The sequence below is a fragment of the Meriones unguiculatus genome, chromosome 19, assembly GCF_030254825.1.
Source record: "Meriones unguiculatus strain TT.TT164.6M chromosome 19, Bangor_MerUng_6.1, whole genome shotgun sequence".
NCBI classification, from domain to species: domain Eukaryota; kingdom Metazoa; phylum Chordata; class Mammalia; order Rodentia; family Muridae; genus Meriones; species Meriones unguiculatus.
In genome coordinates, this window is record NC_083366.1 from 58,055,308 (window position 1) to 58,080,854 (window position 25,547).

The window sequence follows — 25,547 nt, forward strand, 5'->3', positions numbered from 1 at the left end:
GACTTAAAATTAATTCTGTATTGTGGGATGGCACTGGGAATTGAACCCAGTGTCTTTCCCACAGATTAGGGCTGTGCCACGGAGCCACTCCCAGCCTGATTTCACCTTCAAGTGTATAATCTCCCTCTGCTCTCCTAGCTAGCTTTTATACACAGGCTAAGATGGGAGTCAGCAGAGACTTGGGGAGGAAAAAGCCTCTCCAGCATACCTCCCTGAAAAAAAAAATGTGTCTCAAATTAAGTGGAACATTGCTATGCAAATTATTTAGCCATGTTTTCTCTGGAAATTGGTGAAGAAAATGCAACATAAGAAATGCCTTATTTATTCTGATTGGTCTATATAATATATTGTCCCTCCCCCATCAAGTATCCATTAGGAATATGTGTGTGACGAAGAGCATGAGATACATCTCTGAAGCCTCAGCTTGCAATTAGCTTCTCTGAGTTTACAAGAAGAGAAGCCTGGAACTTGTTAAAATTGGACATGTTTTTCATCCTCTCTGTTAATAAATGTCTGAAGGTAGAGAGCCCTATGCAAGGTACAGAAGGCACAGTGTGCAGTGTTGAAAAAGAGAGACAGAGCCCCTGCTTTCTCCAGGATTACAGGAAACAAACAGGCAATTACAGCATAACACAATAGCTTATACTATAAGGAGCATCAAAAGCATGTTGTAAAGGAATCCAATAAAGACATAATTGGGAAAAAGAGACTCCAGTTTGAGACCTGCAGGTTGTCAAAGCTGCTCCAGACACGTGGACATGCTCACACATGCAGGGATGGAGACAGGGGAGCATCAATTGTAAAAACCCAGAGAACTAAAACTCATTTCATTTCCTGTCATATGGGAAGCAGGATGGGAAAAAAAGGCAAGCTTGGAGAAGTGACAATGGGCCAGGACAGAGCCTGTACAGTCTATGATTCTTCCATTTATGGGAAGTGTCCGAAAAGGTCAGTCTATAAGACAAGACATAGATTAGTGGCTGCTCAGATTTAGGGTGGAAGTACAAAGAAGGGACAGTAAGTTGGGAATTAGTTCTTTGGGGAATGGCGGAAATGCTCTAAACAGAGATTTCAGTGATGTCAATTCTGTAATACGTAGTAAGACACTAAACACATTAAAGTTCATAATTATGGGGACTTACATACTTAGAACATGCACAGAGTATGTCTTAGTAAGGCTTTTTTCAAAGGCTGAGGGTGTAAGCTCAGTAACAGAGTATGTGACTGACATGAATAAGGAAGGCCCTGATTCAACCCCTAACATAAAAAAAAAAAACAGGTAATAATAATTGAGGGGCTAGAAAGATGGCTTGGGGGCTAAAAGCACTGTCTGCTCTTCCAGGGAACCCAGATTTAATTCCCAGTACTTATATGATTCACAACCATCCAGTTCCAGGGGATCTGACACCCTCTTCTGGCCTCCGTGGGCATCACACACACACACATACATGGTGCGCAGACGCACATCTAGGCAAAGTATTCACATAAAATAACAAAGTAATTTTTAAAAACTTGATAAGATCATTCAAATAGAAAACATCCCATAGTGAGGACTTCGGCAACATCCCACATGAGTGATGCAAGTCCATGTTCTTGCTTTTTTAAATACTTTGAGTAGTGCATAGCTTCTGCACGCAAGATTGAAGTGAAGCAAAGAGGAGCATCCCCTATTGGGTACCTACTGTCTAAGAAACACCTGCAGGCCCCTCACGCACATCATCACATTTAAAATCCACCACGTGTGCTGACATCCTTTGCTATGGATACATCCATTGCTCTGGCAATGGAGTGTTATTCTAATGGGTCAGAAACAGAAGTGGCCACTGCTTTATCTGTGAGACAGTCGTGGCTCTGGAGGGGTGAAGCACCTTGACCAAAGCTTTGCACAGGATTAGAATATAGGTAATGTCTGACCTAAAGCTTTTCACTTGTGTTTTTGTTGCCCTGTTGCCATGACATGGAGTGAAGAAAAATACATGCCATTGGGTTGAATGGCTTGGTAGGCTGACCCGCGAGAACATAAGTATCTCTGGTCCATCCTTTTCTTGTCCTGATGGAACAAGTTGCTACAAACCCTGTGGCTTAAAGCAACATAAATGTATCCTTTCCTAATTCTGGAGGCCAGAAGGTCAAAGCCAACCTCACCAGGGTAAAGCCAAGATGAAGGAGGAGCTGCTTCCCTCTGAGGATCTTGGAAAACTCCAGGGCTTCATCTTCTCCAGCCTCACTGAGACACCCACATTCTGAGTCCAGGTGACCCTCCCTGCGATAGCTTGTATTCCTTCCATTTCATCTTCCCCTCTCCACTTTCTCACTTTTCTTGCTTACAAGGATTTTGGCCCATTGGAATGTTTCAGAATTCTTTCCCCTTCTCAAGGTTTCTCACTTAAGCACATCTGTTCAATAATGATGATGATGATGATGATGATGATGATGATGATGATGATGATGATGATGACATCTGGCATACCAGCTAACCAACAAATTTGGGGATGGATCATCATTCTACCTACTACACCCCAACTCTAGATATCTGTTTGATCTGAGTCTGAGAATAAAAGTATCATCAATGTTTTGACCTTGAACATGAGCCTAAAGCCTTTTGTCTAATCATAACAACAAAATCAAGACTAGAATAAAATAATACTCTGAGTTATTTATATCTAATTTTAAATGCCCTCCACTTGAAACATTAGAGGAATAAAATAAATAAAAATGTGATCATGTGCAGTTAAGGATATTATTTTTATCTGGAAATGTTATTATTATTCATTGATAAATTACAGAATAATGTCAACATGTCAAGCCCTCAGAGAGATCCCGTGCCAAAGAAATGTGGAAGTTGGACAAATGAGCACAAACACACACAGAATAATATTTATATTGCATCATAACCTGTTTTGAGACATACTTTGTCTTCTGCAGTTCCACTTAAAACAAACATAAGTTTCATAAGGCATGTTTTAAATAGGCCAGTATTTTGTTTTTAAAGATTTTGTGATAGCTATTTTGTTCTGGGTTGACACACTACTTCCACAGCTGTGAAGTGTCAAAGTCTAGGCAGAAAGACAGGGTAGTTCAGTAACGGGTGAAGAGCAATGCCAGAGGCCGCAAGACAGCTGGGAATCCTGACAGAAGGCACAGTTAGAGAACAGGCTTATTCTAGTGTCATCCAGAGCTGCTAGGCACCATGAGCTTGTCACTTCAAAGGCAAGAAACTTCATTAAGTATAAGGAGGCTGATGCTTCAGGCAAGCCCATGAATCCTGGATATTTGAGAGGCTAAGGCAAGAACATGGCAAGCCCAAGGGCTGCTGGAGACACAGTGAAAGTCCAAGAGCAGCTTAGACAACTCACCACCACGACCCTTTCTCAATATCAAAAGCAGACAAATAAATCAGGGGGCTTGCGGATAGTTCGGTGTCTTGGTGGTAGAGCAACGGCACCACAAAACATTGTGTAAATATATGTTCTGATTATATAAAATTTAAATATTACGGGTGCTCACAATACTGAAGAATGAGAGTTTGGGGTTGAAGATTGGGGTGTTCCTTCAGCTGGGAATCACTCCTCCTAAACATCCTCACCTCTCTTTGCCTGACCAAAGTACGTTCCTTAACTGCTTCCTCCTTGTAATGTGTTACCCCGCTCTTAGCTTTTTGTTCTTTACACTCAGCACATTGTCATGGTCTGTATTTGCTTCAGTCCAAATCACATGACAGGCTTCTGTGATAAGTGGTGTTTCAGTTCTGTGTCCTGGGACCACAAATCAGATTCTTCTTTTAGAGATAGTCCCTGGAGGGAAGAGAAGACTCCTTCATGACTCGGGTGGCCTTGGAGCCAGTCTGTTTGGCTTTGGGTTTTTCCACAGGGATATCTGACTCTCTGAGGTCAAGAAATGCATCTACAGTGGTGCTTTTCAATTCCAAGATCTCATTGTCTCAGGACTCATGGTGGATACTACAGTGGCTTTGCAGGTTGGTTTGGGATTGCCACAAGGCAGACCCAGGGATGAGATTTCTGAGTGCATTATTCTGCCTCAGAGAGCTACACTCTGCAATAACCAGAAGAGGTTTTAGGAAATAAGAAGGAAAAGAGACGGGAGGCAGGAAAGAGTGTATCTTCAAGCCAGCTACCAATGGGAACAACACACCGCTGGGCTATTTTTCAACACATCGGTTTGGAAACAAGATAGGTATCCACGGGCTGAGATGGGTATCCATGGGCTCTCTTCATCCCTGGCTGAGCACAGGGTAAGCTTTGTGTCCCTGGCACTTACTCGCCATTGCTCTGACAGTGAGAAAACAAAGCCCACTATAGACCTGCAGGTGTCCCCATCCCAGGAAGCTTTCTAATTATGGAAGCCAGTGCTGTTGGGTTCCGGCGGGATGCTGCCAACATCTGCCGTAATGAGAGGTGTGGCGGAAGGATGGGAGAAATGAATGGTCAATTAGGAAACATAGCCGTCTCAGAAGCTTGCTAGGAATGTTGCAGCAACAGCAAGTCCTGGTTCTTCACTGGTTACTTAGCAACATGTACATACACATGCTACCACCCATGGCAAATATGGACAAGAACATTGATCTTTAGCTAGAGACTAAAGGGGGGGGGTTCAAGGAAGTCCTGGACAGAGTAGCAAGAGTTTTGTCTCAGTCATCTGTGGATCCCATATATTATTTATATGAAAATAGTCTAAAAACTCTGTTTTTTAAAAATCTTTAACCCAATTTTCTCTTTCTACCCACTCTGCAGAAATGATATTAACATATCATATAGTTGTGGCATTAAAAAAATAAAAAGCTCCTTACCCGTTGCTTGGTATTTCTAGAAGGTTCATTTTGGCCAAGAGTATACTTTGTATCCTTCCTGTGTTGCACAGCAGGTATGTTATCTGTAAAAGGGGCCAGTTAATTATCTATTGTTATTATCCATTTAAAAGTTTTTGGCACCTAGGTATGTTACTGAAAATACGTTCAGTGGAAAGAATGGGATCATTTAACTCACTTTCTCCCTTCTGAGCTTTATTTCTGAGACCTAACATCTATGGCATACAGAAGAGGACTAGAGGTTAACCACAGTGCAGGGCAGGGTAGTGGAGAAAGAGCCAATTCTAAACTTCACCCAATGCATTTCAGAGCAAAGGAGCAGGATTTCTGACTCCTGCATTGCCTTAAGAGGTGTTATGGGGCGGGGGCAAGGGGGCTCAGTGGTTAAGAACACTATTTGTTTACCCAGAGGTCCTGAGTTCAATTCCTAGCAACTACATGGTGGCTCACAGCCATCTATTCTGGCGTGGAGGTTTACATGCAGATAGAGCACTCATATGTAAGATAAATAGATAAAATCTTTAAAAAAAAAAAAAAAAGAGGTGCATATATTCCAAAGAAGCTAACTGTTTGAACTCCTCCAGGAATTGCTCCCAGAGGTGGTGAGACTCCTCGCGTGAGTTATGAACACAGTTTGACTTACATGCACCTCAGAGCATTAACATAAAGGGCTCCATACAACATCTAGTTCAGCCCTCTCATTTGACTCTGGAGGAACTCAACACCTGAAAGTTTCTCTCAAGCTACAAGGACATCTCACACCTCTCTCTCACTGTGACACCTGCCCTTCCCAAGCAGCTTAGATCCCTCCTGTTTCCATTTCCAACGCTCTACCATCCCTGGGTTCCCCAATAAAAACGAGCTCTCCTCCCCTTGCTGCACATGCTTTTACATGCCAGTGTCACTTTCTTGCTTTATGGGGCTTCTTCATTGTTTTAAACCTCCAGACTAGTTCTATATGCCTTCATGCTGCAGCAGTGCTGACACATACTTGATGAGAAATAAGCGTGGAATGAGTTGAGCTTCATAATACCTCCTAATCCCTGTAGCAATCTGAGTCCCAAGGGAAAGATGTGTGTGCCAAGCTTGCGAAATGGACATAAAGTGGTAACAAGATCTGAAGCTCAGAATGTCTCCATTTGTATTATTGAATCAATACCAGAATCACTTGGCCAGGCCAACTCTTCTGTAGATCTTTCTTGATGGGTCAGGCTATCCATCTAAGGGAAGAGGAGCCACTCCTAGCCCCGTTTTGCCTAGAGTGCACTTGAAAAGACCGTTGATTTAAAAACCTGTCTCCTACAAGAGGCTGAAAGTATCCCAAGACCTCTCCCAATCGATTGTCCAGACCCTGAGCACGTGGTCCCTTGTGGAACAGGGACTGCAACAGACAAGTTCTGCTGCATTCACTTTGTATGCAGTGTTCTTGTGTGTGTGTGTATGGGGGGGGTCGTGTGCTGTGTGTGTTTAGCCTACATGAATGTATGTGAACCACATGCATGCAGTGCCCACAGAGGTCAGAGGAGGGCATTGGAACTCCTGGAGCTGGAGTTACAGAAGACTGTGAGCTGCCATGTGGGTGCTGGGACCCATACTCTGATCCTTTGCAAGAGCAGCTGAGCCACGTTTCCAGTTCCCGGCGTTCTCTTCTTGATACTTGAAGAATTCATCCGGGCTTCCATGTTCTCTCTTTGGATTCATTCCCTCTAGTCATTATAATCACCGAATACATCTCAACCCACCGAGCACCTGGGAAGAGTGCTAGGCATTGAACAAAAGATGCAGAGCTGCCATCGAGACTCACCTTCAGGAGTTCACAGTAAAAATATGATTAAGAGAGAGGTCTGAAGGGCCCAAATCTCTAGTGTGCCACTGGTAGTGTACCCTCGGTGGTCAGACATCTGCGTAACTCCGTTCCACATTCACACCTTGGAAGGATGCTTAACCCAGATGTACCTGCCCGCCTTCATTGCTTTATTGTGTCATTCCCAGCTGACAGGATAGCACTGTAACCCTGCACACAGGCACATCATTTACAAATCTACTCCTTTTCTATTTTTGTGCATGGAACGGGAGTTCAGTATAATAAGTTTTCATTTTGAACAAATGAACCTTCCTAGGAGAAGACCTCACACATATACATAAACATAAAAACAAGACATTTTTGCGCTGTATTCAGGGAATTCTGTAAATAGTAGGATTCTCAAAAAAAAAAAAGAAAGAAACCAAATACTAAAGCCCTCTCTTCTCATATAATTGTCAAATATTTGCTAGCTAACACAGCTTATCTGTATTGATGTTCAGAAGATCTCTTGTAGTTCAGCGGCTGTCAACATTGGTCTTTTTTGTTGACATGGATGTGAAGCTGCTGTCACAATTAGGACTCATTAGCCATGAGCAGAGAAAGTCCCCGTGACAAAAAGTAGACACGTTTGATCTACCGATTGCAGAGCGATAAATGCGAAGCATAATTGGGACATCCTGGTCAAATGAAGGAGAGCCAGTCTGGGCTGTGACAGAGGGCAGCGCACATTAGTCATCACAGTAGCGTGATTTATTACTTAGCAATGCGAAAATACTGATTATTCCACAAGAATCTACAGAAAATACAATTGCACGTTGTATGGGCATGTGACAGGTGACAGATGCTAAAAGCTTCACTTTTTGGCCCAGCTCACCCTTCTTGCTCCTACTTGTCTATCTTCTCAGTGGCCGGGATGAGAGAAGGATTCATTATCTCTCAGCTGTCACCTTCCTAGACCCAGCCCTTCAGGAGACAGCGACCAGGATGTCAAGCAGTGACCATTCCGGGGCACCTACATGCTCCTTAAAATGAGATGTGCTTGGCACTAGATGACCTCTTTAGTCTTGCTTATCCTCTTCTCCATGCCTAGAATTTCTCTTTGCCTCTTCCCCACCTCTGCCTGCATGAGTCTATGTGTGACCTTTCCCCAGCCTGGTGCGCCCCTCCTCAAAGCAGATGGGTCTTCTCTCTCCTGCATTCTTGTCGGGTTGCATTCCACCTCTCTTACCGGCTTCACGCTTTGCATTTCTGTTATTCCGACACCTGCAATCCTCTACATTCCTTGAGGGGATGAGAGCCCTCCGTGGTCCTTGGCAGCAGCGTAGCACAGTGACTCGAACTTAGCCTCGAACAGCCCAGTGAACATCAGATTGACTGCAGATGAGAGCTAAGGGTTAAAACTGCAGAGTTTAGGCTTACCAGATAAACAAACAAAGGACTGTCTGTGAGTGCAGCCAGCAGAAGGGGAGAGAGTGGGCAGTTAAAAAAAAAAAAAAAAAAAAAGCAAGCGTTTCTATGAAAACTACTTGAGGCTGTTTGTTTTAAATATCAATGCCTATAAAGCCGGTGTTGCTGAGACTCATCTCAGGCTTACAGAAATTCTAGAAATTCTATTACTGCATTCCCGAGATTTTGATGCAGACCAAAGACAAACACAACTCAGAAGACTTTTTTTTTTTTTAAATAATGTTCCTGAATCTTTTCCATGGTTCACTCTTCGTTTTCCAAAACTCCCCACAATGGTGAAATCTGCATACACAATGACTTTAAAATTAGACTCCCACTAACTCAGTACTTGTGGCTCCACCTACTCTCTCTCTCCCAGTTTTGAGCCAGGCACAGGTTATACAGATGTCTTGGGATATGCCTCCACTTGGCTTGTCATAAACCTGGCCAGCTTCCCTCAAGTTTACTGGCAGAGATTCTCAACAAACAGGATTATACAGCTCTGAAGCCCTCAACCATGAAGCCTGCAACAGGCAACTTAAACGGTAGGAGCCCTGAAAGGTTAGGATTCACCTGTCTCCTCATGTAACAGCATCATTTCAGCAGCTGGTGCTCAGACTAGCCTTGGAAATGGGCTAACGTGACTGGTTTTGGAATTGTCTATTAAATACCACTGCTGGTGGGGGCAAGCAACCCAAAAGGATGATTAAATAGAAAAATGAAACAAAACCATCCCCCCCCCTGCCATTCTTGCAAAGCAACGTGTGTTGTCTAGCTAAATATCTTTCTGCTTATTATGTGACTAGGCGTGTCTGGGTTTTAACCGCAGATAGAGAAAACCAATCTTTAAACTGACAGAAAGAGTGCATCCCCACCCTCCATCATGTGAGACACAAGCCGTCTGAGGAAACCTTCCATTGGAACAATATCTGTAATGGTGGGAAAGAAAATATTCCAGAAGTTATCCTTAAAAATAGGCACTTTTCTTTACATAATGTGTCAATGTCCAGGCCTTTTTTTTTTTTTCTCCCTTGGATAAGGCGTTAGTTTTCTTCAGGAGTCTTACCTTGTGGCCACTGTATTACCCATTGTTCATTTTTCATCCTCAATCAGATCACATGTATTAATGAACTGACTGAACTTCAGAATACAAATCTATGGCCAGTCTGCAGTGGGAAGCTTAATAATATGTCTCAACTTATTTTAACTCATGTATAATGTTGTATGTTTCAACTTCTTATTCCTAAAGTCTAGATCAAGTCAAAACGAGTTGGGAAATGACTTGAATCCAATCTTATCCTTTGTATTCCCAGACTCCACTTAGGCTTTCATCCAAAGTTCCCACTTCCCCAGCTTGATTTCCTGTATCTGGTTTTTCTCCTCTCTTTTCTCAAGTCCAATAAGCCTCTTCTCCTAACGATGCTGGGGAGGAGACTTCGTGCTGGAACTGAAACTTTGTTAAGCTGTGAACCCACGTTTAACCTGTGTCCCAGGCTCTGACCTAACATTGTTCAGGCTTCACCTAACAAGATTTCTTCCAGGGAACTGGCACCTCCTTCCAGCTTTGCCAGGCACCATGACCCCAAATATCCGTGTACCTGGAACTACCCAGGGTACAGTCCCCAAAAGCAGCTTCTTTCCGCTACTGTTTAAATCTATGCTTGCAGCGTCCCATGGCGGCCTTTCCACTGTCTGCCCGTTATTTACCTGTTTACTCTCTCTCAAGCTTCCTTAGCACGCTTGCTCTTAAGAGTCAGTTCTCTTACATAAAGTGACTAGGAGGAAAATAGTACATCAAACTCCAGCATGTACCAGTTGTAAAGACTGATTTCTTACCTGACAAGTGGATCTGTTCCTAATCCACAAAAAATACTCTTCTTCTCTGGCTACAATTAATGCAGTGCACATTCATGATAGCTATGGCCTGTAAATGGGAAAAAAAGCTGTTTAAATTTCTTCTTTCATTCTTAAGACTAAGATCTCTAAAGATAAGAAGACCATTATACTGGTTTTATATGTAAGAAAAGTGGCATGTTAAGACTCCACAGACAGATTGTAGCAAAGCAGTGCCCAAGGCTTCATTAGGTCCTTTCATTTTGTTTGTGTGTTCCCTATAAAGGACTCTAAGCTTGCAAACAAATAACTTCAAGTTAATTCAGTGCAAGGAATTGTGGGTAATCTCAGAAAATACAGACAGAAAGCCCAGCTGTCCAAAAACTCATAAGCACACAGAGAAGAAAATTATGTCACCAACTTATTATAGGTTTAGCACCCTTAATCCAAAAATGTGAAAGTTGGCATACTTGAAAATCAGAAAAAAATTTTGAACATTGGCACAATGTCACAAGTGAGAAATATAAATCATGAAACTTTGTTTCTTGTACAAAAGTATAAAAATGTTTAAAACAATCTTCAGGCTATATATATACATATATATATACATATATATATATACATGTGATCATATAAACATGAATGAACTTCATGTGTAACTGTGGGTCTTAAACCTGGGACATTTCATATTCCAATTTTTCAAAATTCAAATATTCCAAAGTCCATGAAAGAAAGAAAAAATTCAAAACCTAAAACATATCTGGTGCCATGCATTGTAAAAGGAGATGCTTCCCTAGCAAGGCAAGATAAATTCTGCCTTTTTCTAATTCAAAGAGCAGGTGAGCATTTAGCCTCAGCCTTGGTAGGTGTGGAAAAAGTTGGATATGTAGAGAAGTGAGGGATAGCAAGAACATTCCAGAGAAGATAACTCATAAAAGTAAAACTAAAGTCATGGAAATGTGCAGTTGAGACACAAAATACAGAGGAGGAGAGGTGATGTCAAGTGGAGTAAAAAAATATCTAAGGGCATGTGTTTAAAATTACATTAAAATCAAACCAGACATGGTTGATGCTGAAATCCCAGCACTCAAGGTGGCAGAGGCAGGAGGGTCTCTGTGAGTTCAAGTCTAGCCTAGTCTACAAAGTGAGTCCAGGACAGCCAGGGCTACACAGAGAAACCCTGTCTTTGAAAAAGCAAAGACACAAACAAAAGTAGATTAAAACCAAAAGTAATCTGAGGCCACACACAGCGTGGACCCTTTTATTTTTATATCAGTAGTTCTCTGAAGGTGTCTGAAAGTCCAAGGACATGAGACAATTGAAGTTCCTAAGGAAGTAGTTCCTTCTGGAGATGATCGCTAAGAGGAAGTGGAAAAGGAGGAGATCACAAATGGTGGGATCAGGAAGGGATGGTTCTTCTAGCATTCCAAGTTAGAACTAACTGAATCAGCAACTCTAACCTTACGGATTTCAATCATTGTTCCCTTGGAAGCACTTCAAAGGGAGTCTTGCAATATGACCTCTGTAGTTGAGTCATTTTGTAGATGCAAATTTGGACCTTTTTAATAAAGGTTGTTGCCAAAATTCATCTCTAAATATTTTTTTTACTATCTTTTCTGGGGAATGATACAGCTCTTCCAACTTAATAGCTTACTTCAGAAGAACAAGGTGAATCTTCTCACATTGGATCTGAAAGAGGAACATCCTTCCATGATGGGCTCAGAGCATGTCAGCACTAAACAGGGAACACATGGGGATTTGTGTAAAGATAGAGTGAAGCCCAGCCAAGACTAAATGACCAGCATTGTGTAAGCAAATCAAAGATAGAGATGACACTCCTGTCATAATCTGGTAGGAACTGTCACAGAGGGCTCAGTCTATGCCTGGCTTTTCCTCTTCTACATGCATTAGAGTTCTGTAGAAGTATAAGACTCTATTTATGAGAATGTTCCATATTCATAATCAGGAATATTATTTTTACATGCATGCTCTTTGGAACATTCTGGTTATAACCTATAATCTATAGTGTTAGATTAAGGTTAAGAAAGGTTTAGAAAGACCTGAAACACTAAAGATTTTTATTTTATTCTATAGATGAATGTGATACCATAAAGCCCTTTTTACAGCAGAATAATATTGTCAATTGAAACAGTTAGAAGAGGATTTTGAGCAGGACTTGATTTGGCTCCAAAAGGTGTTTCTTAAACATATAGAAAAAGTCAGAAATGGAAAGTAGCATTGTGGACAAGAAAATGTGTTAAGGAGGGTAGTAAGGAGGGATTCTGCCTCTGTCTCCATCTTTCTTTCTCTTTCTGTCTCTCTCTTCGCCCCTAAGGATAAGAACCCAGAGTCTCAGGCATTCTAGGCACAGGTGTAGCCCTACCACCGAGCTAAATCCTCCAAGATCTGAATTATTTCTATAGAGTAAAGCAGGGAGCAAACATGTTAGGTGAAATCAGTGCTTTATCAAACACAGTATAACTGAAATCTTTCCACCAAAATTAGATCTGAGCTGGGCGTGGTGGCACACGCCTGTGGTCCCAGCAACTCAGGAAGGCAGAGGCAGACCAACCTCTGTAAGTTCAAGATCAACCTGGTCTACAAAGCAAGGCCAGGACAACCAAGGCTACACAGAGAAACCTTGTCTCAAAAAACCAAAAACCAAATCAAACAAAAAAAAAGGAGGTCTGGGGGTGCCTGGGTGACAAAAGTGCAGGTTAAGGTGGTTTCTGGATGTAGAAGGAAGGCTTTGAACTCGATCATGTGAAAGATCATGGCAGAGGTTTTCAAGTAGGAGAACATGAGATTCAAAATGGCTTTTGAACAAGTAAAGGTCACTAGACAGCCATTTTCAAGGAGATCAAATGGCATCCCACTCCATTCTCATGTGGGGTACTGGCAGGTGACAGTAGCGGAGGGACCCACTACAGAACTTGAAAAGCAACAGGACAGATACAGTTCACCTTAGAGACTAGAGGTGAGAAAGGCTTTCAGAGTGATTCTACTGTAGGAAAGATTCAAAGTCCCAAAGAAAAGGACAAAATACCAGAACATAGTATCATACAGAAGTGGCATCACCAATGCCCAGAGTAAGGATAGAAAGGATAGTAGTCTTTTCAGGAATTAGGCTGGATGGGACAAGCCACTCCCAGTGAGGACCCTCGATGGTCCCCATGCCACAAAACCCAGATGACTACAGAACTGAGGGTTCAGCTCCTCTCTCACACACCACATGACATTCAACTAAAGCAATCACTGAGAACTGATAATGGAAATTAAACACTTTGAGGTCCACTTGCAGTACATCTTATTTGGCAAAAGACATAAAGGACTACAGATACCGTTCCTTTCACAGACTTCTCAAAGATAGAGCAGTTGTCATAAGCAATTATAAATTAAATAGCCTTCATCCAGACTGATTGCTGCAGATGACCCAGAAATCGTCTCCAAGTATTGTCTGGCATGTAGCCACATCATGCTGATCACCAATTTCCATGGGTAGTACGACAGAGTGGGAGAAGGGCTTGGTTGCCCTGTTAAATATTCATAGTGAAGTATTGAAGCTAAAGGTTTGCCTTGGCTCCTTGGCTCCAGAATTATCATTGGTGCCAGCCAATGTGATGCATTATGAATAAAGATATATGTCCATCAATCATGGAAAACCACCAAGATACAAAATGAGGATGTTTGCAGTTTATCTGAGCAGCTTCTTAATTCTTCAATCTTAACTCCTCCTGTGTGGACAACATTATTCCTCTTGCAAGAGAAGAGAACTGAAGCCAGCAGGCAAAGCTATTTGACCAGCATCATGGTGGCAAATGAAAGACAAGATAAAGCCTGGTAAATCAAGAGTCATGTCTGACTTTTGGCATCACCCTGTTATGTGGGACCAGGATTACCTGGGCATCACCTCGCCAGTCTGCCTTGCTGGCTTCTGTGAAGTGGCAGTAACATCTTGTGGGGTTTCTAGGAGTATCAAAGTTACAATGGAAGACTCACGTGCAAGGTGCCATTTGTGTAGCTAGCATGGTGAGCTCCAAAAAGAATCCCTAACTGTGGCAGGCTCTTCTGAGAACACAGGTTCTAGAACAATGTGCTCCTTGTTCAGTCTGCTGCCACAATGAATTTCAAGAAGGAAGAGCACTATACACTATCCAATCAATGTGACTATTTCCTAGTCTTCATACAGCCTTCCCAGAGCTTCACATTTCCTGTACGTAGTCGAGAACCATCTCTCCATGGAATACTGTGTGTAAGGTGACTCCAAGGTAGACAAGCCATTCCTTACTTATTTTCTAAACATCACTGCTCTATGCCGTGTGGTCAGGGATCAAGGCACAAAGAAACACCATGTGTAACTACTTCCTATAGAGTCCAGATTCATTAAACCAGCAGGGGCAAGGCTCGAAGAAGCTGCCTCAAAGGCACAACACAGAAACGAGAGTAACTCTGCTGAGATCATCAAGAGAGTCCCGTCCAGGTGATAACATTCGACCTCTGGTCCTCTGCACGGGACACTAGGTTTGCATCAGTGGTTAGGTCAATGCAGCCACCGAGTGTTTGACCTGGCTCTAGGCCCCAGAGTCCCCTTTCTCATTCTCCCGGGGAAAGTGTTTTTAAGGTCTCATCAGATACCCGAGACAGAGTGGCAGCAGCCTGCCCTGGAAGCCATGATGTCAGTATGAACCGGTAGGACTCTTGGACGTGTGTTTCCCCTTGTTGAGATATCCTCCAGTTTCATCCCACCCCACCCCTTCCCTAGCTCGTGGCATCAATCCATTATGGTTGATGTAGGACCCTGAGACAGGTCTCTTGATATAAGAAGGTACCCGCCTGATAGGGTTGTGCCTGCTCACCGGGATGCCATTTCCTTGATAAATCCGGGTGGCATAGTTGTTTCTATAGTAAAGGACCCTGCTATTTTTTAGAAAGACAGGGCAGTAATTCGGTGAGGTTAATCTGAGTCTTACCAGCACTGCCCAATGCTGGGAAATTTTCCGCTTGCAGAGCTCTCCAGCAGATCAGCATTCGGTAATTAACAGTTCATTCCATTACCGTGAGAGCACCTGCCCTGAGCAGTGCTTTCTGGAGGAGCCAAACACACAGAAAAGTAGTCTTCTATGGTTCCCCAGATTCCATTAAAAATATTCCCTCCTCCCCCCGGTTTTGTTCTTGTCTGACAGGATTCCTGTCCTACATCTTTTCTTCCAAAAAAAAAAAAAAAATCAATCCTAAAACTGAAGAACTCAAACTCCCTCATCAGCATTTTGCTAGCATCTGGAGCTGGCTGGCCTCCGAGGAATTAGTTGAGAGCTATGAAGAGGCACATTATTGGGAGGCCAGCACTCTCACGGTGGACTCGGCTTAATTAGATTAAGCTATAATGACTTTGTCTTGGGGGGGGGTGTGTGGAAAATCACAAGCACAGTGTTGTCTTGCACACTTTAAAGCCCGGCCAAGGATTCAGGTAATACAAATACCAAGCGCTCAGTGTGGTAAGCTTTCACAATTCCAACCAAAATGCATGACCTTAATGATGACATTGACATAAGCATGTCCCTGTGTCTTTGTATTTATTATGACACATCTGTCAAAATCTTAATTAGTGCCTAGCTCTCTATCTTCTTCCCTCCCTTCCTCCTTCCCCATCTCTCTCCTTTTCAACCCCGATAAACTACCCCAGAGCCGATGCATGAGTTCCATGCTCATCCACACTGATGTCCATGTGTCTGTTTGCTTGCTGGGTATCGAAATTAGGACTTTTTATGTGTGGGACAAGTGCTCTATTCTTGAGCTATAACCCCACCCCCACCCACGCGCCAAGCCCTGATATCTTCTGTTTTCTCATATTCCAAATTCACTCACATGAATCATTGTTTACCACGTTGGGAAAGAAAACTGACTTAAAGTAACTGCAGGAAAAGGAAGACTGTCAGGTTAATTAAAGACCAAGCTCTTTCTTCTTTCTCATTCCTCCAGACCTTTCCCAAGATCCTTCGCCAAGTGAGAGAAGTTGAACAAAAACTCAGGGTACCTTTCTCTTGTACTATCAGCAAATTGAAAATGAAGGACCCCCTTTTTTTAATGAAATCAAAGATCTAGACATAGACTAATTACATTGTCAAAAAGCTTCTCACCTCTGTGCAGTGTACTGCATAAGTAGGTAGCCAGGAGCTATAGTTAGCGTTAAGAGTGCTATTCCTGATATGGTTTTAATTATTAAATTTAAACAATCTTTCAAAAAGTGAGGAAGAAAATTAGCTGACGATGAGGTCAAAAGAATCTGGTACCCTAGACTCCTCCAGGCATCTCTCTCCAGCCCTTGCTACCTCTCCCACATCTCCTACCTATGACTTGGACAAGTCTGTATCATAATGCAAAGAATGAGCTGTTGTAACCTGTCAGTAGATACTGACTCCACCAGAGTTAAATCCATGCATTCAATAAATTTACCAAACCCTGCTTACAATCGGCCAGATACGAAGGGAGAAGCGGGCAGCGCACCAGTCCCTACTCACTCAAGAGAATGGAGAGAAACATGTGAAGATGTGACCAGAACTTCCAGCCACGGGGAGACCGAGGTGTCTCTCCTGTGAGCTATCTATCTGCCTTGTATTCCAAATACACTGAGGGGCGCCTTCTCCATGCCTGAGTCAAGGATGAGAGGCCAGGGCTAAGCCAATGCCCAACGGAACCCTCGGGGGAGAGATAAATGAGTAGATTTTGGAGAACTTTTGCTGTAAGGCCTTGGGAGTAGCAAAGGGGCCTTGGGCTAGGGATCTGGGCAGGGGGAAGAATGGAAACTGGAAGCCTATGGATTCAGGTAGCCCCCACAGGACTTCCAGATCCTGGGGATATTATTGAGATCACTGAGATAGTGGTAGAAGCAAATTTAAACACACTTGTGCAGTGGGACTGGAGAAGTAGCTCTGTGGTTAAAAGCACTTGATGCTCTTACGGAGGACCCAGGTTCAGTTCCCAGCATCTACTTGTTGGCTCACAATTACCTGTAACACTAGTTCAAAGGGCTCCAGCTCCTTCTCCGACCTCCACAAGCACCAGGCACACACACACACATACATCCACACACAGTGCACATACATACATACAGGTAAAACGCTGATACATATAGATAAACAGCACTGGGCTGAGTATAAACTCGCAACAACAACAAACCCAAGCCTCATAAAAGAATGAACAGCAGGCCCAGCCAAAAGCTAACAGCAAGAGAAAACCCTACCAGTTGCAATCAGGTAGATGTAACTTCTACACCAGAGGAAGGTCAAAAATAGAAATAAAATTGTAGCCATCAGATATGAAGAGGAGGAAAGGAGGATAGGAAACTAAAATAATATAGTATAAATGTGTCACAGCCTTTGTAAATAGACTGAATAAATCTTCCTGTTCAATCAATGGGAAAACAATGAGCCAATAGCTCATAGGTAGGTATTAGCCAAAGCAGCACTAGCAAGCCAATGTTACTGTCAAGTGACTTCAAAGATAATGGCCTCATTAAAGGTAATGAAAATTGTTCCATAATGAAAACAATTAATACTTAATGTTAAGTGGTTAATACTTAATGATTATCATTACTCTTAATGATAAATTATCTCATGGGGAGATAGAAAAGACTAATAAAATACTGCTTAAATATAGGATAAAGAAATGATCCAAATTACATGGAAAAATTGTTTAGCTAGAAACGTAAGTGGAGATTTTATTTAAAAACATTTTTTCAGTAACTGATAGATTGGTTCAACTTCAATAAATCTGGTAAAGATTTCAGTGACTAACACATTTTGTTTAATGAACATAGTCAACCGAAGAATACATATTATTTTAATATATAGCATTTAAAGATTAATTATAGTCCAATAGTCAATAAATTCTAAACTATTAATACATACAAAGCAAATTTCTAAAATGCAATAAAACTATTAGTCAGTTATAAAAGATTGGTGGAATCATGGTTGGAATTAAATACCTAAGAAATTTGTGTAGTAAAAGTAAAGCAAAATGTAATTGGTCATTACTTGGAACTTAACAAATGTTTGTAATATTTTCAGAACATACTGAATTTACGGATAGCGCTTGAATGTAGAAGTGCATTTAAATTGGTAAGCATTATATGCAGCATATACAAAGGAATTAGCACTTGAAGGTTGACTCAAGAAATAATGAGAACCACAGCAATGCTAACATAAGAACTGCAGAGTTTAGACATTAATGGGTTAATGGAGAAAAATGCAGCAAAACATGACTGAAATATGTCAACACATAAAGCTCATAAAATTATTAGAAGTAAAAGGAGTCTATAGGAAAAGTAAGAAACAGGGAACACTTAAAATATGAGGAAATGATATGTAACATTCTGACTATCTAACAGGTAACCAGGACAGAGCAATTAAATAGCTAGCACCAAAGCCAATTAAAATAGTGATAAATATGAAATATTGAAGAGACAGAAAGGAAACTTCATTTGCTGTTGTTGAGTGATAACTGCTAAGCAGCTTTTAGAGCTGTGCATATCCTGTGGCCAGGTGCTCCAATCATTGTTATCTTCCTTGGGGCAACTAACAGAAACTCCGGAAAGAGTTTATCATGATGCCTATGGGTGGCAGGAGGGCATGGCGGGGACTGTAATTGCCACAGATCTGGAGGCCATCTAAATAACTTTGTATCAGTGTTGTAAATCCAGGGATGGTCTGGTCTTATATTGAAATGCTAGTACCGTGGGAGAGGTGAACTGGCTTACATGGATTAACATGCAATAATCATGTTCAGTGCTGAATTAAATGCAGACTGTTCCAAAGTGTAAGAATGTTGACACCTTTCTTGTCTGGGGTTATAGCTCATCTGGAAGAGTGCTTGCCTAGAGTGATTGAGGCCCGGAGTTCAATCTTCCTCACCAAAGAAAATCAGGGATGGGGGCTACTGGATCTGGAGTTTAATGTCATCTGCAACGATCTAGCAAGTTCAAGGTCAGCTTGGACTGAGACCCTATCTCAAAAAGAAAACAAGTAACACTGCTCATGGTGCATTTAAAACCTACAAATAAATAGTCGAAATTTGAAATTGCATGGTAAAGATGCAAAAATACAGATGGGCCAACCAACATCAGCTTCAGGAGAGGAGGCAGTATTCGGAAATGAGGAGGAAAGGAAGGACTGTTAGTCTTTTGGCTAAACCTGGAAATTTTCCTTCTGTTTTTTTTTTTTTTTTTTTTTTTCTTTTTAAAGTGCTGAAACAAAGAGTATGCTTAAAACCCGTGGGTAGGGTTGCACACACTGCCTCCTTCTTTCCTTCAAATGGCAGTGCTTCCAAAGTGTTAGTGTTGACACTCAGCAGCCAGTTTCTGAGGGGCTCGAGGGACTGAGTAGGACTATGCCAGGGTGTGTGGAGGGGGGTCTTCGAAAATGGCTGGCTTGCTCCTGTCTTGTAGAAGACAAAGAGGTTCCTGAGAAAGAGGAGGAAGTGGCATACAGAAGCCTCACTCAGGCAGGGCCTTCTAGGTAACCATGAATAGTGAGAGTGCAGAAGATGCCAGCTGTAGATCAAGGTTCAGTATCCTAGAAACATCCCCGTCTCCTTAGAGTCATTTTTATCTTCAAACACTATCAATTCCAGCTGTTTCCTTCTTTCTCCAGACACACTTCTAAGGCTTGCAGTTTAGTCTATTAGAATAAAAGACTGGCATTTTCAGAAAGGCCACCCTGATCACTATTCCCCTGGCCCATCTTCTTACTAACCAAAGCATGTATTAGGGTAACCCTACTGAAAGTTTTCATCTTTGCAATCCAACTTAATTTGGGTTGGCTTTCTAGAAGAATGGCTCCTTCAGGAAGGTTTATGAAGGAATCAGGGGTGTATGTACACCAAGGGGCAGTTGTTTCTTGAAAGAAAAATTCACAAGCATCATGTCATAGTGGAATGCTTACAGGTAGGTGCTTAATATGTTATAAACAGTATTGATGGATTTTTAATTATAAAAAATTAATAATAAAAGAAGCCTCCCTAATTCACTTTCCTGAGAATACCATTTCGTTCCTTCACTGTCTTGGAGACTTTTTCAACATAAATGATGCAGGGCAGAGGAACCTAGGCACTGTGCGCAAAAGACAAAAAAGCAGGAATCGGGAACCACACAGAGGCTTAAGCCCACGTGACTTGGGGCGGGAGAGGTGACCGCAGAGGACAGTTTGACGGTTGGACTGTTGAATTTCATGCTATATGTCTTTGCGTCTCTACGTCCCAAACCATTTGAGTAATTTCTTTCCCACCACCACCTGCAGCAGCTGAAGAGCATAATCAAGTCTCTCTCAAGGCTTCTCTGCGATGTTCTGAAATAATTTCTCCCATAAAAAGCAAGTCTCTCTTTACATGTGATTCAACAGGAACCAGCCTAAAGAGTGAACTCCAGGCAAAGGTGTAGATCAGTAGTAGAGGGCCTCACCAGCAGGCCTGGGTTCGAGCCAAGCACTGTAAAACAAAACTAAATTGAAACCCAGAAATTGGTCCCTCCCACTTTGGGGGAGGAGGACGCCTTTATTTCTGCTCTTCTCTTCTTCCAGTCTGGGGCTGAAGCCTTCCTACTTCTCATTCTTCAGTTCCACGCTCCACGCTGTGGGTGGGTTAGAATGTCTGACAAGAATTTCTCCAATTTGTAAGACTAACATCACCCCACATTTCAGTCCAGGTGACAGCGACAGGTGATGAGTGTGAACAGTAAAAGGATAGATGTATCAATCCGGATTCCAGTCCTCACAGTTTGAAGATGAAGATGGCTCAATCATCAGCCAAGTGGGTAGTCAGACATGTGCTGGCATCACCAATCAGCTCGTGTGGGGTTCTCCAGCTGGATAGAAATAGTGTGTAGGTGAGAAGCTTTTCAAATGCTTGTTTTCCTCGGCATTTAACAGCAGTCAGCAGGGACAGTAGGCAGGTGGTCACAGCAGGAGTGTCAGCCCCTAAAATTAAAGTCCCTGTGCCAGCCTCCGCTATTGGGACTCTTGCCTCCTGGCAAGAACCAGTGTTTCAACTCCCAGCCTGGGGGTTGAGACCTTTCTCCTAAAGACAGCTGTCTGGATTTATTCTAGCCAACCAAACCCTATGGGTTCTCATCACTGTTTCTTTGCCACCTGCGTCAGTCTCTAGTCACCTCTGCCTCGGCTCCCCTTCTTCCCTGCATGTACTGGAGATTTTTCAGCTGCTACCTCAGTTGTGCTCATGGGTGCTGGCGGGACAGCATTTGGGTACCGTACCGGGGCATCTGGGAAGTCCGTTTAGGAACTGAGTACCACATTAACAGGCATCCCCTTCCACCAGGAGCAAGATCCGGGGGAATGGCTGGGATGCCCAGTGGATCAGTAGGACCACACGCTGCTGCTCGCTTTGATGGATTCAGGCTTGTGGGGCACTGCTAAAGGAAAGGGTGCAGGCTTCTACTGGCCACCGCCTCTCCTGCAGTCAAGAGCTGGCTGTTGGGGCTCAAGCTAAAGAACCAGGTGGCTGTTGAAAGCAGGGCTGTTTGGGAACCTGCCCCTAGGTAACTGGAGCCTGGGGAACGGCCTCTGAAGGCCTCCCGGATGGATGCCACGGCCCTCCTCAGCCTGAATTACTGAAAGGAGGCAGAAAAAGACCACTCTAGAAAAGTGTTAACTAGCTACAGGGAACGGGATGGGGGAGGGGGAGGCAGGGTGAGCGCTAGGATGTACTTCCCAGGCAACTGGCTGTGGGATCCAAAGAAGCCTGCTCACACAGACTCGGACAAATCACAGCCATTTGAATGACCAGTCACGCCTTGCCTCTAGCACAAATCGGTCGCCAAGGCTTGTGTTTTGGGCCCGCCAAGGCCTTGCCCTCAGTCCCTGCACCCGGGAAGTGCGCCCCGTCTGGCTAGGAGGAAATGGTTCTTCCAGGCTTGTGGCTTCACACAGCTCCGGCCGGGGCTGCACGTTCAAGAGCCAGGACATCCGCTAATATCTTTCACACAGTTGTTCTAAGATCATAGACCTAGGGAGCATGCGTAGGAGTGGATCAGGGGCATAGGGTGATTCAGTTGGCTACTCGATTGATAGTCTTTTGCTGCTAATTAGGAAGTCCAATTGCCCAATGCCGAGTGTCTGTGCTTATTTACAGGAAAGTGAATTTCAAAACAATGCTGACACTATAAGCCTAAAGAACCCCTTAACAGTATCATTAACACTGCAACTTTACCAGAACCCAACAGTGTTTTTAACACTGCTGTAATTCTGCCCAGTACCTAGAAGTGGATCCCTCCTGGCCCTACTCGCCTGTGTTTACAATTAAAATTGAATTATACATCTGCAGGGAATGGAATCTCCTGCCTGGGTCAACCATCTTTTCCCTCCTGTCTGAAGTCTGAACGCAGATCATTTTGGAGAACATTAGAGCTGAATACTCATCTTTTTTTTTTTTTTCAAACAGTACAATATTCTAGGTAAACACAAAAAATGCTGCATCAGATTGCTCAGCCATTACATTTATCTGATGGCCTGGCAAAATGCCGCCATAAGCTACAAAACAGTAGAGCCAGTTGCACTTTTCCTGTGCATTATCAGTTACAAACATTTATTCTCAGTTAAAATAGCTCTACTTCTTTTCCATATGGAGAGATCTGTAGCTCCTGTCGTGAACGTTTTAGGAAAACTGTCAACAGACAGCATTCCCTGTGTCTATCTGTCCATGTCTCCTGTTCTCCTCTTGATTTAAAAGCAATGTGAAGTGCAGAGCCCATCTCTGCGGAAGACCAAAAGACACTTAAAACCAAAGCAGCCTCAGTTATGGTCTGATCTGGTACAACTATCCGGCACCATACTTGCCTTTGCCAAAGCCGGCCTGGAGAGTTCACTCTAAATGAATTTAATGGTGGGTAAAGGTCCCCAAAGTGTGTATAAAATGTTCTAAACATCCCACAGTTGACTTAATATGTGCCAAGGGCAAACAGGATAGATGTTGGAAGGAGGAAAAGACAAGGAAAAGGACAGGAGCCTTCCACAGAGGACCTCTGAAAGACTCTACCACCAGGGTTTCGAAGGAGATACTGAGCCTCATAGCCAAACTTTGGGCAGAGTGCTGGAATCCTTATGGGAGAAGAAGGAGATAGAAAGACCTGGAGGGGACAGCAACTCCACAAGGAGAACAACAGAACCAAAATACCTGGGCCCAGGGCCCTGCAGAGACTGATACTCCAACCAAGGACCAGGCATGAAGAGGACCTAGACCCCCCATTCAAAGGAAGCCCATTGGCCTCAGTTTCCAAATGGATTTCCTAGTAAAGGGTCAGGGACTGTCTCTGACATGAACTCAATGGCTGGCTCTTGATCACCTCCCCCTGGGGGAGGGGCGGCTTTACCAGGCCACAGAGGAAGATGATGCAGCCAGTCCTGATGAGACCTTATAGGCTAGGATCAGATAGAGTGGGAGGAGGTCCTCCCCCATCAGGGGACTAGGGAAAGGGCATAGGGGAAGAAGAGAGAGGCTAGGTGGGACTGGGAGGAGATGGGGGAGGGGGCTAAAGTGGAGATACAAAGTGAATAAGTTGTAATAAGTAAATAAATTTTAAAACATTTTAAAAGAAAAGTAAAACTAGCAGAACTTGATGATCAAACCAGCTGAGGTGGATGCAGGAACTGGTCTTCCCCACGTTCGAGTGGTGTCAGTCCTTCCCTACAGCATGATAGAGAGCTTGAACTTTCGATAATCAGGTTCAGCACCCCACCCTCCTCTCTCCTCTTCTCTTACTTTCAGATTAGGACTTAGATATAAAGTTAATTCCCAGTTTTCTCTTTTTTTTTTTCATTTTTTCAACTTTTTAAAATTTATTTTTTATTATTACAATTTATTCACTTTGTATCCCAGTTGTAGCCCCATCCCTTGTTTACTCCCAATCCTGCCCTCCCTCCCTCTTCTCCTCCCATGCCCCTCCCTCACTCCACTGATAGGGGAGGTCCTCCTCCCCTTCCATCTGACCCTATCCTATCAGGTCTCATCAGGACTGGCTGCATTCTTTTCCTCTGTGGCCTGGTACAGCTGCACTCCTCCCAGGGGCAGGTAATCAAAGAGCCAGCCACTGAGTTCATGTCAGAGACGGCCTTACTAGGGTACCCACTTAGCGACTGAGCCGCCATGGGCTACATCTGAGCAAGAAATCTAGGTTATCTCCTTGTTTGGAGTATAGGTCTTTGCAAAGACCCCTGAGCCCAAATTTTTTTTGGTTCTGTTGATCTCCTTGTGGAGGTCCTTTCCCCTCCAGGTCTTTCTGTCTCCCCCTTCTTTCATAAGCCGGGTTTCTTTACCATTAAAAAAAAAATGATGGATTTGGTAGGATGTGCTAACCTGGAAAAGGCATGTTTATCTTCTTAAAACGAGGGATCTTTTTTTTTTCTTTCTTTCTTTCTTTATTTTTTTTTTCAATGCAGTTTATTCAGGAACCTTGAACAATCCTCGGACCCTGGGGAAAGCCAGCCCATAGCTTAAATAGCCTCTGGGTAGCCAACCCAGGGATCTTAAGTGCTCTCAGTCTCCCTACATAGTGCCAGTTTTGAAACCAGTGAAGGGAATTGATTAAAAGGGAGGCAAGGAAAGGGCTTCAGAGTTACAGTCTTGTGCAAGTCCCTTTAAGTAGTTTCAGTCACTAGACTACAAATTAGCTGTAAATCTTGTAACATGATTGTTACATAAAAACTAGCTAAAATGTATTGGATGTATTTTATTAAATATATGCTATCAATAAATACATTCAACATTTTCATTAATAAAAAGCCCAGCAGAGTTTCTCAAATGCATTAGAAGCTTGTCAAATCCTTTCTGATTTCTCTGCCCCCATTATGATGGCCTTTCTTCTTCCCATAAGCACATCATTGTGACCCTAAAAGACTTTACAGTTCTCTCTCATGCTCTTCTTCTCTCTCCTTTGTCTGCATATGTATATATATATTATACATTATCTAACATATATTGCTCTCTTAAATTGTAGTAGCATGCTCGGTTAAAATCTCTTTAGACTTCATTTAGCTTTTTAGTTCATTGGCTCTCTCATTCCTACAGACATTTTCATATGAAAAAATGGCTACAAAGTATTCCTGTAGTAAATAGTGTGTTTATAGCATGTCCCATGGAGGAAATTTTCTATTGAAATATAACAAGTGAAATTAGGCCTCCTCTCCCTTTGGCCCAACTTCTCTGCTGTATAAAATTGTTGGGAAGCTCACCTGATCCCAGGATCCTGGAGTGTTAGAAAGAGGAGACAACCCGGCTTGTTAGAAACAGAGATGGTCCTTTGATCACATGCTTGGTGAATCTTAGAGCATATTTTAATGCCTTCCTTGGAGAATTAGACCCTTGTGTTGGAGGAAGTCATTTGCATGTCACATGCTTGTGCACCTGTGATAAAAACTGAAATCTCCCCATGGCTGGCCACCTCAGGATACCCCCCCACACACACACACAGCTCCATTTCAGTGTAATGAATATTATTACACTTAAAAAAGGAGTCACTGTTTCTTGCCAATATTGCATTACCCATGAGCTCAGTTCACCTGCATCAGTCTGTAGAAACAACTGCGAAGGCCAGTTACCATTAGCTAATTATACATGAAACAGCCCCGAGGGACTCAG

The 25,547-nt window shown here is 42.9% G+C and overlaps 1 protein-coding gene and 1 long non-coding RNA gene across 10 annotated transcripts in view; one reads left to right on the forward strand and one right to left on the reverse strand.

Annotated features, from left to right (window-relative positions):
• The window catches only part of Phactr1 (phosphatase and actin regulator 1), a 439,140-nt gene that overhangs the window by 182,922 nt on the left and 230,671 nt on the right, over window positions 1-25,547 (forward strand). The gene's annotated exons all lie outside the window — the stretch shown is intronic.
• On the reverse strand, window positions 7,379-25,224 carry LOC132649172 (uncharacterized). Of its 2 annotated transcripts, none has more exons than XR_009587610.1 (3): window positions 25,142-25,224; window positions 9,912-9,999; window positions 7,379-8,003 (listed from the first exon to the last, which is right to left on the reverse strand). It is a non-coding gene; the product is annotated as an uncharacterized LOC132649172 (long non-coding RNA). The 2 variants fall into 2 exon arrangements; XR_009587611.1 differs by lacking the exon at window positions 25,142-25,224 and adding an exon at window positions 14,879-15,027.